At 43.7% G+C, this 16,479-nt stretch overlaps 1 long non-coding RNA gene across 5 annotated transcripts in view; it reads right to left on the bottom strand.

The window, feature by feature from the left end:
* LOC140848318 (uncharacterized) overlaps window positions 1-14,284 on the bottom strand; it is a 33,882-nt gene extending 19,598 nt beyond the window's left edge. For 2 of the 5 annotated variants that reach the window (XR_012128954.1, XR_012128957.1), the window contains exons 1-2: window positions 13,633-14,282; window positions 1,178-2,463 (exon numbers count right to left, since the gene is read on the bottom strand). This is a non-coding gene — a long non-coding RNA (uncharacterized lncRNA). Of the gene's footprint in view, window positions 1-7; window positions 2,464-13,632 lie in introns of those variants that run through there. The other 3 variants (XR_012128956.1, XR_012128953.1, XR_012128955.1) reach the window with 3 other exon arrangements.
* Between the last annotated feature and the right edge of the window lie 2,195 nt (window positions 14,285-16,479).

The following is a 16,479-nucleotide window of genomic DNA, read 5'->3' as shown; positions in this document are numbered from 1 at the left end:
ATGAGTAAATAAATATTCAGAAATTACTTTTAGCTTGCAAAAGCAACTGATAAAAAAAATGCATGTACAATGTGAATTTATTTTTATTTTAAACACACATGTAGTGTATCTACAGGGTGGGGTTTCTCAATCTTGGCACACTTGACATTGGGGGCCGGGTAGTTTTCATTATGGGGGCTGTCCTGCCCACTGTCAGCTATTCAGTGGCATCCCTGACCTATTTGTGGAAGCAGCAATCCCCTCCAGTCGTGACGACAAAAATGTGTCCAGACACAGACATATGTCCCCTGGGACACAAAACTGCTCCCGGCTGAGAACCCCTGGTCTAGTACCTAAGAACTGCATGCAAGAACTCTGACAAAGAGGAAGGACTTTGCAAGACTCTTTTCAGGCAGATCCGGTCTGGTCTGTGGGGTCAGGAAGGCCTTCTTGTGGAAGTTATGTAGGCGTTGAGGTCTGAAGGATAAGCAGGGGGCACCCAAACAAAGGGCAGGGGAGCCCAGGAGAGAGCCTGCACGGATCAGAGACCACGGCTAGAGCGCTGGGGATCATTTTGGCTGCATTTGGAAAGACTTGGCAGCTCAGAATCCCAACCTGTCGCTTTGGTTCTCCTCCTAAGAAGAATATAGAGAGCTTTGACTTCTTCGCCATGAATAAAGTTTAAAATGCTAAGAGGTTCAGCAGAGTGGATTTAGAGCCAAAGAGCCCTGTATTTTAATCCTGAGTCCTCCGGTAACTAGTTGCATAACTGAACCTCTCTGAGCCTCAGTTTCCCCATCTGTGAAATGGGTAGAATAATTTCAACCTCGCAGGGTTTCCATGAAGATCAATTCTGTTAAGTATAGTGCCCAACATGGGCTAAGTGTTACAACAAACCAGGGCTGCTGCTGACTCCTAACTTTTTAAGTGCCATGCATCATGTTTAGAACTTGATACACATCATTTCATTTCATTTTCATATTATTTTAACCTGGCTTACACATGAGAAAACTGAAACTTGCAGAGTTTAGGTGATCTGTTCACAGTCACACAGCTAGTCAGCTAGTTAGTGAGAGAAAGGACGTTTGAGGAAATAATGCATTCTCTTGATCACCATCCCACACTGCCCTCTGGCTATGATTCTAACTGGTATCTTATGAAGGTGCCATTGCTGGGTAACAAATCACCCCAAACTTACCAGCTTAAAATAACACAACTGTGTTCTCTCGGTGTGTGTAGGTGGGCATAGTGTGGCTAGAGTCGGGTCAGGGTCGTACTGGGTTGAAGTCAGGACGTCAGGTGGGACCTGGCTTCACATTTGGAGCTATAGGTCGTCTTCTGAGCAGACTGATGACTGAATTCTTTTCCTTGAAGTTGTAAGACTGAGGGCCCCGTTTTTCTACTAGCTGTCAGCCAGCAACCGCTCTCAGCTGCTCCAGGCCATCCACAGTTCTTTCCCACACGGCTTCTGTAGGCATTTCACCAACATGGGCATTTACTTTCTTCTAGGTGAGCAGAAACATATCTCTTTCGCTTCTGTCTCTGCCACTTTCTGTTTTTTAAAGGACTCATGTGACCGTGTCCGGTCTACCTGGATCCATAACCTCTCATAAGGTCCACCAGTTTGGGACCTTAATTACCTCTGCAAAATGCTTTCACAACAGTGCCTACAATAGGGTTTGACTGAGTGACTAGGAGAGGGCTATATATACCAGGGGACTCCTGGGGGTCATCTCAGAGTTCTGCCCACCACATTTTATCCCAGTTTTTAAAAATTGGCTAGTGAGGCTCTCAAAGAGTGACCTGTCCATGCTGTGTTTCCAGGTCTAACAGGATTCCTTGAGATGCCATCTCCCTTGACAGGCCTCCCTCCCCGCTGAGCTCAGCGCCCCGCGCAGGCATTTCGGGGTTTGCCCCCGGGCTGCTGGTGGATGACGCTTTCTGCTCACTTCATTATTATCTCCATCAGCACTGCAAATTTCCCTCCATTCTTTCCTCCTCCATTCTGTTAGGAGAGCCAGGTAACTCCCACTGAGAAGAGGGCAAGTGTGTGCTTTTGGAGAAAAGAGAGAGAGACCACTGCCAAATGCAACTAGGACTGCTTCCAATTCAGCTGACCAGTGCCATTTTGTGGAATCCAAGACTTTTTTCTGATTTCTCGGCCATGGCTTATACTCCCCCGCCCGTTCTCCTCCCTACTATGTTCTCTGGTTTCCCCTGAAAATTCCTGTGTTCTTACGAGCATGCCAAGAAAATTGCACTCAAACCATCTGGACAAGTAATCCCAGCATGAAAATTATCTTGGTACTTGGACTTCCCAAACTGAAGGCGTTTGAGGTTGAGTCATTCACAAAGACCCACCCTAGAATGGCCTCATTCTTCCTAAGGAAGGGAAGTGACACCTTAATAGAAGGGCAGAGTCCAAATTAGAAAATTTCACCTTGCCATAGATTTCTTCACATCTGGTTTCTTCACATCTGGTCTCTGCAAAAAAAAAAAAAAAAAAACTACTGATTTTTTCAAAAGTAACAAGCAGAGAATGAAAGGCAGGATGTGGAAAATTCGCTATACCAGGCCTATTCGCTTAAAGGCTTACAGGTAAAGGTCTTTCAGATATAATTAGTCAAATGAAGTAATTTTTTTTTTCCAGTCAGACTACTTGGCAGATATCTGTTCATTTGGTTCTTGATAAGCTCAAGAATTTTGGTAGCCGTGCATTTAAGAGAACCAGGAGTATATAAAGCGATCACGTACTTCTAGTATGAGTTAGTCGAACATCTTGATAGAAAACGGAAGCCAATACAAATTTTAAGTGAGTGTGTCTTCTGTGGTTATATTTAGTGGGATTAAAGATCAAAGAAATACTAGTTGTGTTCTTGAGAGGAAAATATGACAAGCAATACATGGTCCTCTGATGAGACTGAGGCTTGAAGCTCTAAAGACATGGGATCTTAGCCAAGTCCAAAATGTGGACCTGAACTCATACAAGCCAGCCCTCTCCACAGGTCCCATTGAGAGGAAAGGGTGCAGGCCTGTGAGAGCCCAGTGTTGATACGCCGGCGTGTGCATATACCAGTGCTCATCAGTCATTGGTTGAAGGCTGCTCAGTGGGCATTAGCTCTCTAGGGTACCCTCAGGAACAGCCAGAGAAAGCTCTCCGGGGAAGAAATGTAGGTCCTGGCGCTTAGAAGTCAAGCCAGTGTGTCCTATGGTGGAAAGGACGAGGTTATGTAAGCATCTGATATACTGGAAGTCTTACTGAAATGCTTCATTCCTCCTGGGAGGAGGTGTAACAAGTTCTGCTCCATGATCTCTTAAAACTTCTGAAAAACACTTGCTAACACCAAGAGAAAAGGCATGCATTGTGGCATACAAAGGACATTCAGAAAAAAATTTCTGACGTTAAGTAACTGGATAAAGATCAATATCCAGAATGTCTGGTCCCAGCTGGTTTATCCTTATCTCCTACCTCAGCCCTCTCTGTTTCTGATTCTCTATCCTGGCTTTTCAGGGGCTTGAACGATGTGCTCCCTCCCACTGCAGAACCTCTGTACAAACTGTGCGTCTTGCCCAGAATGCCCTCCGCAGTCCATCCCACCCCACCCAGACCGGGTTAGGTCACCAACGGAAATGCACCTTCCAGTCGAGAAACTCCAAGGGGACAAAGACCACCTCTGGCTTTTGTCGCTCACTCTGTCCACAGAGCCTGGCACAACGCCTGACACACAGAGACTAGTGAATACTGGCCAAACCAATGGATGTTAAGAAAATAAATTCCAAGTGTCAGCCATGCAAAGGGAATCAGTTGTGGATATTTGAGCTGGTTCAGACAGAAATCCTTGTTCTTGGTTGTTGTTTTTTTTTCCTTTGAATAGGTGATCCATTCACCTATACAAAGTCTGAAAGTATAAAATGATTTGATTTACCTTATGGTTTGAAATATGTGCTTTCATCCCTACCTCCCCTCCTCTGAGAGAACTGTTTCTAGGATATTATCTCTATGGTAATCCATTTCGAGGGTCTCCCTATATATGCACATACACATTCCTTTTTTTCTACAATTGGTATCAGACTGTGCGTAGTGGTGCTTTTTTCATGTAGCTGAAAGATAAAACTGGAGGTAAGTCCATATGATGTAAAAAAGCTTCCTCATTTTTTTCTCCAACACCCTATGAACATTTCAAAGTAAAGCAAAGTTGATGCAATTTTACTGTGAATGCCTATGAACACTCACCAGCTAGGTTTTACCATTCATGTTTTATTGGGCTCGCTTTCTCAGCCATCTATCCATCTGCCCTCCTTCAAGCCGTCTGTCAAACCAGATTCTTTTCTGGTTCTTTTGAAAGAAAATTGGAAACACCAATACACTTTCACCTAACTACTTGAGCAAGTGTATCATTTGCTAGAATTCAGTATTAGTTTAGTTTTTTTTTCTTTTATGTAAAATATACATATAATAAAATGCACAAATCTTAAGTAAATATCCTGAGTTTTGACAAAGGCATAACTCTTAGGTATACATCAGGGAGTACTGACAAATGAATACATTTGCATAACCCAAATGCCTATCGGGAATGTTAATATTATCCCAGAAACTTTCCTCGTGTCTTTTACCAGTCAATTCCTACTCTTATATCCTCAGATACAACTAATGTTCTTTTTTCCCTATAAAATAGCTTTTCCTGTTCTAGAATTTCCTATAAATGAGATCATACAGTACTCAGTCTTTTGTTTGTGAGACCCATCCGTGGCATTGCACGTATCAGGAATTTGTTCCTTTTTATTGCTGAATATTCCTACAGTATGGAACACATTCCGCAATATTTCCACTGCACCCTACCCTCCTCATTCTTCTCAATAACTATATGCTATGCCTTTAATGATGAAAATTTAGGTAGTTGCTACCTTCTGCTATCACAGAGAGATTAACCTGTCTGCAGAGCATTTCACATGGATTATAAATATAGGCAGAACTCTAAGAATTGAAACTGAGTCTCAGCCCTTGCGTTTTCAGTCTGAGAATTTAAAACCTCGGTGCATCACATTCAAGACAGACATGCATCAGCCGCCATGGCAGGTGATTTGCAAGGCATGTTATGCACGTGAGCACTGTGAATGACTGGTTCAGTCATTTCCCAGTCTGCAAGGAAGGACAATAAGCTCAGATATTTGCTTCCCACCCCCCAGCACCTATGTTAGATTGCACAGCTGAGAGACTGGTCACAAAGCACAAATTTCCACAAGTATCTGTAGGTATTAAACCTCTCTCAAGTGGATATCATTTTGTGCACATTCCTCTAGTTTCCCACTAACGCTTTTGTTTCTGTTAGGCTTTATGCCTGAAGCTTTCCTGCAGACTGGCTGCTGCTCTCGGTCTCAGCTATAATCCTTTGTTCAAGAACTCACATCCTAGGAAGGCTCTGGGTTTCATTAGATAAGCTTACCCTCCACCCCGTTTTCACACCCATTATCCCAGGCCCTGGAACGAAGTGATGGGTTTTCCTTACTTTCCCCCCCCCCCCTTTCTCTTTTATTTCCCACTGATAAATGGCAAAAGCAGCTGTGGGGTTTGCTTTGAAGGTTCTGACGGACGAGCATGATGAATCGGTGATGGATTAGGGCAAATGAATCACATAACACGGAAAGAGGGTGAGGGTGAGAGCGCGAAGCAGGCTCCCAGCTTTACCGTCTTTCAAAGTGGCCTTAAAAGCCAGCACTTCTTTTAATCTGGTTCCAGTTTCTGCGATGACTCTGCATATGTTTAAAAGAAGGAGAGCGAGAGAAGTCTGGTGGATATAAACAGGGGATTCCATTCTTCAGTCCGACTCTAAGGTCGCATTGTCATGCAGGGGGAGTTTAAATAGCTAGGAAACCACTTCAAGGCCCCAGAAACAACCGGGCAGCTCCAGGAAGAGGAGCAGTTGGCAAACCAAGTGACAGAATTTAAAACTGTAAATCTTTGACATGAGGATTGACTAGCAAAATACAGCTGTTGCCGCTAGTAGCCTTATCCTTGTTTGGAAGGAAAATGTATTCTTGAGCTGATTATCATAAACTGTTGGGTTACTGTGAAATGGCAAGCATTAGCAGGTTGGAATCTGGTCCCTTTCTGAACCCAAGAAAAATAAGAACGCTTATTTCATTCCTGTAGTGTTTTCTGGTCTTAGAGGACAAAGAAAATAAGCTGCTTTTCTGGGGGCAGTTCTGCAGTTTGGGATTGGGACCCAGAAATTCCAAGTCCTCCTTTGAAATTCAAGAGATACTTCACAGAGAAGAAAGGTCTTGGTGGATGGATGGTTCCTTTGTGTTTGAACAAGAGGGGCCCTCTTCTTCCGTAGATGGAAAGCCATTCAAAGGAAATCACTAAAGGATATCCCCTTTTGCACAGCTGAGACTCTGGGGAAACATGCAAAACGAAGTGTAGAATTGATGCAATTACCCAAACAACAAGGTCGAGGATAGAAAGGAGAAAATCTAGGCCTATTTGGCTAATTGCTGGGCTCCCACAGTTCACCCCAACTCCCTTAGGCATTGCCGTCAATGATTACTCACTGCTTTCCAATTGCCTAATTTTAAGACAAGCAGAGGAAATAGTAAAAGGATACGAAGACAGTTGAATGACAGGTAGGGGAATCTAGGTTTGACTCATCAAACACTTTTTGACCACAAGCGCTCTAAGGTAACCAGTGTGGGTTCCAAGGCTACAGATGCTCACCCGGCATTGCTGCGTAGTAACCACCCTCGCCGACAGTGTGATTGAGCACTTGCTATGTGACGACCGTTTTGCTAAATCCTTTCTGTGGATTATCTGATTTCGTCTTCACCTCATCCCTGTGGAGACAGTGGAGTTCCTTTCTCTTGGAGAGCTTTAAGAGTAGAGGGGGTATTTTTTGAAACAAGTGTGGCTGCGCTGCTCAAGGAGGGTCTAAAAGCCTAAGTAGTGGTTAGCAAAGACATTTTGTATCGTCTGCCTTTTCTCGCTGTACTTCCTGTGGTGGCTTCCCTGAAACTGTGGGTCTAATGGGAGCTCTGAGGGGGTCCACGTCGACTGTTGTTCATGTCCTCGGTTCATTTCCACACCTCTTGCAGCCAAATCCTGGACTGATTCTTGGTCATGATGAGCAGAATAATAAAAGCAGAAAAACAGGGAAATATTGTGTACATTTTAATCATGCAAATTTTATAAATCTATTTACAACACTGGCATAGCTCCAAATCTGTTTGGGAAAGTCACATTAAACATAAATGAAGGTTAAATGATTAAACAAATTGCCCCCAATGTCCTGATTTTAGAATTTAACTCTGGACACTAATAAAACTAACTCAGAAACCTAAAAAATGCCTGTGGTTTGTTTATAAGACATCTCACTGCAGTGAGAAGGCTATGATGGAGTATTTCTCATTCAACAAGTATTTATTGAGAAACTGCCATGTACCAGGTTACCTATCTGCTAGATTCCAAAGCATTAATAAATAAGGTGCACATTTCCCCTTTTATGCTTATATGCTGACACTAAGCTTATAATTACTCAGATAAACATATTGTTAACCACTGTAGTAAGTGCTACAGAGGAAACAGATCTGAGAGAATGAGGGAGTGCCCCAGAGGATATCATTTTGATGAGCTGCCCCAGAGAGGCATCTCTGACAACATAGCATACCAGTTGGGCTGTGAATTGAGAGGTAGCTAATTCAAAACCAATGGCAAGTGTATTTCCATTTACAGTTCCAGGAAGAGGGATTAGCATTGGCCAAAGCTCTGAGTTTGGGAACTGGCAGGTGAGTCCAGAGAACTGCAAGAAGGCTGGTGTGGCTGTTGCTAGCAGGACAGGGAATGAGAAGGTGGGTGGTGAGGTGCAGGGCTTCAAGGGCATGACCAAGTACCAGGCACCAGATTGCCAGGGAGGGAGTACCTCCAGCAGGCCCTAGTAAATATTGAAAGCTTTATAAGAACAATGAATGGGATGGGATGCTATTTGATAGTTTTCGGCAGGGAAGTGAAGTGATGAGATCTCCATTTTAAAAAGATCACTCCATTTGGGAAGTGGAAACTGAATTAAGGGGAGCAAACTTGGACTTGGGGAGACCAGCTAGGAGGCTACTGCAGTAGCCTCATGGCTTGGAAAAAAGTGGAGGGTGGCTTGAATGATGGCAGTGGTTAGAGAAATATGATTAGTTTGAAAGACTTGAGAAATGAATAGTATTCTACTTTCCCTGTATCCTGAACAGAGACCAGAGGCACATCTGTGGAGGAAAAGGAAGTTAACAGCTTTGGGGCTGTCCATTTAGTCAACTCAATAATTTGCACCTCTATGATACTGGTTTTTTTTGGTTTTTGGTTGTTTTGTTTGTTTTTTATGAGGAAAGAGTTTCCTAAATTATCTGATTAGCTGTTCTCATCAGCATTATTGATTGGCAGGCACTAGCCACCTAGATGTTGACACTAGCACTAAGAAGACATAATCTGACTCAAAGATTAGCACATTACTCCTTCAACTGAATTGCTGAAAAGACCCTGTAAGTGCCCTACATAAGAAGACAGAGGCTCTGTGAGCTTGTTATCTACCATGTGGAAAAAAGTACTTACTAGAATTGCCTGTAGGCTCTGTTATCCCTCACAGTTAACCCTACCAGGATATAATTTTCCTCTTCCTGAAGTGCGATCATCCCCTTTATCAACCTGAGGCCACTCCTTCATTCCCAAGTCATGAAATCTGTCTTCTGAACATGATGGCTCATGATGAATTCAGTCCCGGTCAGTCCCCGTGCCCAGTAACGTTTTGTTGGCTGGTCTGTATTAATTCTTTGATCTCCATATCTAGTTACACATGTTGAACTGGGCTCTTATGAACTTGACTCATCCTCAGCAGGCCGGAACAACAAACTGCTTTATGAAATGTTTCTCTTTGCTCAAACCCTTAGCTGGATACAATGTACAAGCGACTGTGTCAGTTGAGATGGCAAGGGTTCATCATTTTGGAGGTCAACGTTTCATATTCTGTTTCCAATAACACACGCCGGGAATGAGCCAAGACTAGGGTGCCTGTATTTATGAATGGCTCATTACAAAACCCCTGTAGTCATAGTAACAGTGTGGTAAACCCCTTACAACAATCAGGGGGACTTTCTTCATCTGAATGCATTGTATTGCTTAGGACTTGTTAGAAATTTAATGTTTTAAAATAGTTTTAGTGTTTTTTAATGTTAACGCTTTGATTCAATACAGAAAGACAAACATTTGCTGGTTTCAGCGATGTCTCTCTGAAGTTATCCCAGCTATACCTGTGCATGCACTGAAATGGGTAACAATAAGGACTCTCATCTGGATGAAATGCCAAGAGCTGAGATAAGAACCTGAATCAAATTCCAAGTCCCTTTGCCTCACTGCCTCTCCTCATTTTGGTGGTGGTCTCCCTCATCCATTTCTTTCTTTCCTTTTTTCTTGAGGGAAAGTACACATAACATAAAGTTTATCATTTTAGCCATTTTAAGTATACAATCCAGTGGTGTTAAGTATATTCACAATATGTGCACTTATCACCACTCTCCAAATTTCCAGAACTTTTTCATCATACCATAGAGAAACTTGCGTCATGAAACAATCATTTCCCGTTATCCTCTCCCTCTTCCTGCCAAGCTACTGGTGATCTCCCTTCTATTTTCTGTGTCTATGAATTTGCCTTTTCTTGGTGCCTCGTATGAGTGGAGCTATACAATGTTTGTCTTTTTGTATCTGTCTTATTTCACTAAGCATATGTTTTCAAGGGTCAGAATCGCCTTTTCCTTTTTGCAGCTGAATAATATTCTATTGAATGGACATACCACTTTTAGTTTATCTCTTCAGCCATTGGTGGGCATTTGTTTCCAGCATTTTGCTCTTGTGAATAATGCAACTTTTCAATGCTGGTGTACAAGGTGTTCAAGTTGCAGCATTCAGTTCTTTTGGGCATATACCTAGGAGTGGATTGCTGAATCATATGGCAATTCTATGCTTAATTTTTTGAGGAACTGCCTAAGTGTTTTCCACAGTGGCTATACTATTTTACATTCCTACCAGCAATACACCAGGGTTCCAGTTTCTCCACATCCTCACCAATGCTTATTACTAGCCATTCTAACGGGCCCGTCCATTTCTTTTTAAGTGGTTCTGTGTCTATATGCCTATTTCATAGAATCAATTAATTGCTCTATTTAATGACTGAACGAGTTGCACAGATAGATGCAAATTTTCATTCAGGCAAAAAGTGAAAAAAAAAACAAAAAACAAAATTATCACACAGATTCAAAGGAAGGAGGTAGTGAAGACCCATGAGAAAGCTTGGATTCTAGCTCCATACTGTCTGAGTGTGAACCCAGCTCTGGTTCAGCCAGTTGGGCCTGTGTGACCTGGGGTGAGCTGCATGACTCCTTTGTATCCATTTCTTCCCTTATGCAATGAGGATAACAAGGATACCCACATCCCAAGGTGGTTGTGAGGATTAAATAAGTGAATACATGCAAAGCTCTTAGAGCAATGCTCTGTCAATGTCAGTTTAAAAGGCACTAAGCCAGTACATTTCTGGGAACCCTATGCACAAAGACTTTTGAAACTCATCTATACCCCAGGCAATTAAGTCAAAATCTGGGTGGAGGGCAGCATCTGCATTTTTAATGAGCACCCAGTACCCAAATGATCCCTATAAGCAGTATTGTTTGGCAACCCCTGCTCTAACCCATAGACAACTGCTCCCACCTTCTGACCTTCAAGCAGGCCAAGTCCCAGGAGCAGATCCCACTTAGGTCTAAAGTTGCAAAACTAGAACTGTAGTTTTAAATTATTAGAACTAACAGCCTATCAAAATGATAAGACTCTCCCATGAAGGGAATGTATTTTAAAATTCATCACCCTGTTAATTTGGATGTAGCACTTTCTTCTTTCCAGAGCAAAAAGATAAATTTTGTTCCCCCAGTTAAAATGACAAAGGCTTTTTATGTTTGTAGCCAATTCAGGCACAAGCCATTGAAGACCTATAAAAAGTTGCACTGAATTTACATAAAACAATGATTTTAACACTCCAGAAAATGCCAAAGTATCATGTGAAAGTCACCGGGCCATTTCCAAGCATTAGAGAGAGAGAGACAAAACATGGGAATGGAAGACACAACTTCATCTTGGCCTAAGCAAGCCACAGAAATGTTCCATTTCCCAAAAGCATTCAAAATAATGCAGGCATAGATGCTCCTGTGGAACACTGTTCACATTTCCCATTGCAAAAGTTGTTTCAGCAACCTGGTGTTTTCAGAAGGCTGAAGAGTTTAAGAATATACAGACCTCGCACGTGCAGGCCACACTTTTACAACCAGGCCAGTCTCATCAAGTTCCCGCTGGGAAAGCCATCAGAGTTTCCACTCCATGGCAAAAGGAAGTAAAACTGGAAGCACTGTGTGAGGATTTTCCTCAAGAAAAGCTGGTGTTACTAAACAGCGCGTAGGAGGAAAGAAATAGGAGAAGTTCAAACACAGAGCCGCAGAGTCATTTTGAAAGGAGCATCTCTCAGAATAATTGCAAACTGTGGAACCATTTTGTGCTGGAAACAATGACCAGCGACATCCTAAGTCAGCAGCGGCTTACTGAGACTTCTTAAGGGTCCTGTAATTTTGTAGGGGGGTGGCTGTCCTGAGATAGAGTCTGATGGGGAAATTGTGGTTTACCTGCCAGAGCTTTGAAAGAACTGAGTTTTCCAAACTGTCAACACCTAAACACTCTCCACTGGCACAATGGCATCACCAGGACTTGGATTATGCTCCCAGAATATGAAAAATAGCAACCACCGCCTTTGAGGGCTTTCCAGCAGCCATACGCTAACTAAATTCTTCCTATGGGTTACTTGCATGAATCCCCACCCAACGCTATGAAATAGACCCATTTTACAAATTAGGACAACTTCAGGCTCATTCATTTGTTCATTCCATAAATACTGGGTACTTCCTACCCCAGGAACTTGGGAAAACAGTGGTTAAAAAATGAGGCAGGAAACCAATTGCTACATGAAAGCAGCCAGTCTGAAAGGCTGCATGCTGTATGATCCCGACTACATGGCACTGTGCGCAAGGTAAACCGATGGAGACAGTAAAAAACCAAAAAAACAATGGTTGCCAGGTGTTCAAAGGAGAAAGGGATGACTAGGTCAAGCACAGGCAATTTTCAGGGCAGTGACACTATGCTGTATGATACTGAAATGGTAGACACATGTCCTTAAACATTTGACAAGACCCATAGACTATACAACACCAAGAGTAAGTCCTAATAAACGGTGGACTTTGGTTAATAGTGTTCATCATGGGTTGTAACAACCGTACCATGCTACTGAAAATGTTAATAAGGGGAATTTAGGGAAGGGGTTTGATGGAGTCTATGGGAACTCTCTGTACTTTCTACTCAATTTTTTATAAGCCAAAAGCTGCCAAAAAAATAGACTTTTTTTTTTAATTGGAAAGGGAGGACTTACGAAACCAGAGGGTGAGACACATACAAAACCAGAAAACAAAAACAAGAACTGATGTTCCATGCAGTGAAAAGAAATAAGCCAGGAAATGGCCAGGCCTGCATGGATGGGGTGGTAGGGAAGGCCTCTCTGAGGAGGTGATGTTGAAGCAGAAACCTGAAGGAACTGCCGTGCAAACCAGGAGAAGAGCTTTGCACATAGAGGGAACAGCATATGCAAAGGCCCTGAGACAGCTGGGAAATCTAGGCATACCCAGATCACACAGCTGGCAAATAGTGGATCAGGATTTGATTCTCCTGATGCCAGTGCATTCCCCTCGCCTCTCATTTAAGCAGTCACTGTCCTGAATATGGAACCTCTCTGTTTTCCAAGTTCTCCCTGTATTCCTTGCTCCTATGGTGTGGTTGGATAGTATAAACATTACTTAAAATGGGAATAAATTCTTCCATCACCGATGGTAACGTGTCCTGCCTCACTCTCAGTCAGCAGAGAAAATTCTAGAGCTTTGCTTTCCCAGCTACTTTACAATTCAGAAGGTGGTGGTGGTGGTGGTGGTGGTGGTGGTGGTGTGTGTGTGTGTGTTTGTGTGTGTGGTGTGTTACATTTTGTCATTTGGAAAAAAGTCATCTATTCTTCATTTTCCAAAAACACCCAACACATACTGTTCAGCTCTTACTGGGCACTTCTCTTTGCATTAGGAGAGAGGTTCCTGTGGTCTTTATAAATATTTATGATACAGGGCTGACCATGTTACATATACTGTGCTTTGCTATTATTAGTCATGGCTTAAGGTCTCCCCATGCACAGAGCGCAGACTGTGGAATGCCATCCCAGCCAGGGCGGCAAAGACAGCCACTGCGATTGTTCTGTGAGTCCCTGTGGCTCTGCTCAGCGAATTCGCATGCACCCAGATCAAAACACAGGTACTTCCTTTCTTGAAGAAGAAAAAAATCCAATCTGTTTCAGTCCATATGAAAAAGCGTTTCAGAACTGAAAACATGGCATGTAAAGAAGAAAGAGGTAAGTGTGTTATTTTAAATGGGGAAACCAGCTGCTTGGATCAGATAGAAACCAGATGGGAGAGAAAGAATCAGAGGAGTAAAGCTGAAACGCATTCAGGAAAAAGACATCAGAGGCAAAACGTGCTCACAAGTCAGAGGAACGGTACCTCCCAGACTTCTCTTCCTGTGGTGCTGGACCATATGGCTTGCAGGGACCGTCCTTCTGCAGAAACATGGGAGGCAAACCGAAGCAGGCACCCCGAGTCAGCCAAGGAGCTGATCCAAGAAGCAGTCCGCTCACGCCCCACGTGGCTGGGTGCCTCCATTAGGGAGGTGCAGGACGTGGCGTGCTCTCAGAGGGGACAGAGAGAAGACGAGGAAGTATCTGTGTGTCCCCGTCCGGCCCCAGTGCTGGGGAGTCAGGGAGAGTCAGGCCTTTTAAGCTGGTGTTTATAGGCGGCCCCCTTGGTCACAGCCCACCTGCCTTTTAACATGATCCTCCAGGGAGCACCCGCTGGTGAACTCAGAGGTGATGTTCAAATCCCAGCTCTGGCAGCTGTCTTGCCCAGCAGACGTGAGGTAGAAAGTTCTGGTGAATGTTTCCTCCGTGCTGTGTTGTGGCTTCCTCACACTGGTGGAGCATATTATTTGAGTTGCCACATGCTGACCACGGGCTTCCTGTTGCGCCACACACTGACCTCAGAGGAGAATGGTTCAGGGTCGTGAGGCTTGCTGTGGTGCCAGAGAAGGCCGCCTGGCACGGCGTCCATGCACACAGAGCTGGAGACCAGCCTGCCTCTGACTGCTGAGTGAGGTACATGCCCAGACAGCAATTCAAATAATCACTTCATGTGGCCAAGTATAGTTATCGTACCTACTTAGCATTATCTATGAGCTAATGAAGTGTGAACACACCAGGTTAAGAACAGTCAGCAAAGAGGACAGCTAGCGCCTCACTATGCCACGAAAGGATGAAGCTCATGTCCAGGCCTTTCAGCCTCAGTCCTTAAAGAGCAAGGGTTTAGCAGGTAAAAAGAATCATATAAAGAGTAATATAGGCTGCTTTCATAAAAGTCTATTACCTTAGGCCGATTGCTTAACAACCCTAAGCCTCAATTTTCACATCCATAAAATGATGATCATAATAATACATATCTCACAGAGTGGTTGAGAAAAATCAAGTGGGATAATTTACATTTAAAGCTTATAGTATAACCATGATCTTCACAGATTAACAGGAGAACCTCAACTTGAACTAGTTTAAACAGAAAAAAATAAAAGATACTTACTGGCTCCCACAAACTGAAAAGTTGTGGAGTGCATCTGGCTTCAGGCATAGCTGGATCCAGTTACTCAGATTATTTCTTCCAGATGCTTGCTTGCTCTTGTGTTCTCCTAGTCTCCTCTCTCTCCGCCTGTTTCTCCCTCCCTTCCTCCTCTTCCTTGCTTCCTCTCCTTGCTCACTCCTGTTTTGGGCTCTGCTTTCTCCTGTGGTGGCTTCATATTTAGTCTCTTTCAAATGCCGTGAGAAAGATGGCCTCTAGCAGTTGAAGGGAGAGTTCATGCCTCCCCCTTCATGGAGGGACTCTGGTTGGATCTGGAACTTACCCCTTGCTTGTACTGATATCTACAAAACAGACTGGGAGAACTGTGATGGGCCAGGCCTGGTCATGCGCCCTCCCCTGTGTGCACAGCGGTGGGGAGGTGAGCAACTTGAGGCTCTTGTTCAGGTGGTCCTACCAAAATCGGCTGGGGTGGATAAAGGACAACTTTCCGTAGACACAACCTGCGTTCACAAAAATGGTCAAGATCTGCATAAGAAAGTCCACTTAATTACTATTGGTCTCTCAGCTCTTTTTGTATCAAAATGCACTCACCCTGGATCTCATTCCCTTTCACTCAGATGTCACTTAAAAAAAAAAAAGTGAATGTCAAGTGACCTCCAGCCACATGGTATGGAAGAGCTGCTACTAGAAGCCAGAGGTCTGCGTTCTGATCCAAGTTTTGCCACTAACTGGCTTGGTGACTTTGGTCGGATTAATTCAGTCTCCCTGTGGTTAAATTTCCCCAGCCAGAATCTCTCCAAGTTCCCTTCCAACTCAAAGGCCCATGCTTCTGTGATGTCAGCCTTGTCGCACTGAGGTGCATTCACATTTTAGCAGAAGCTTCCTGAAACGGCAGTGCCTTCATGCAACGAATGAACCGCCGCTATTGGAAATGTAATGAAGTCATTTGGAAAGGAGAAAGTGAGGCTTCCTCTCCAAGAGAGAGAGACCATATTCACACAACTTTTATTACAGTGTATTGTTATAATTGTCCTATTTCATTATCAGTTGATGCTAATATCTTACTGTGCCTAATTTATGAATGAAGCTTTATCGTAGGTATGCATGTATCGGAAATAACATAGTATATATGTGTTTCAGTGCTATCCAGGGTTTCAGGCATCCATTGGGGGTCTTGGAAGACACACCCTTTGGATAACAGGGGACTACTGTATTTGGAATTTGCTGTTTAGTCAGAAGCATGGCTTGGTTGACCTGTGTCAACACAACGGCGGGAAGCAAGGTGGAATGGCACACTCTAGCCCTCCTTCCTCTGACTAGATTTCTGCCTTTCCACCTCTCCTGCCAGGGCCTCCCGCTCAGATCTGTCCTGGGTACTTCACAAACTCCAGCCTCCAAAGTGTCCCTACCCTCCAAGTCTCTATCAAGACTTCCCTGTCTTATTTCTCATCTCTTCCAAGCCCTACAGCCTGCTAAGTGGCAGACATTACATTCAATAAACTGATCGCCTCTGACTTACTGATAAATGCAGAAAAGTTACCCTCCCAAACAGCATATGTCTGCTTCTCGAGAGCCTTGTGAAGATGGTGCCCTGACCCAGAGAGGGGGTCCAGTGGGGAAACATCAGGGCTGGTGACAGGTCAGGAGGGAGTTGGTTTAGAAGCTGGACTTTGTGACCTCACTTTCAGATAGGCAATGTGTATTTATTATTTTATATATCTCTTCTTC

The sequence above is a fragment of the Manis javanica genome, chromosome 3, assembly GCF_040802235.1.
Source record: "Manis javanica isolate MJ-LG chromosome 3, MJ_LKY, whole genome shotgun sequence".
NCBI classification, from domain to species: domain Eukaryota; kingdom Metazoa; phylum Chordata; class Mammalia; order Pholidota; family Manidae; genus Manis; species Manis javanica.
This window is presented reverse-complemented; position numbering and strand designations above follow the sequence as displayed.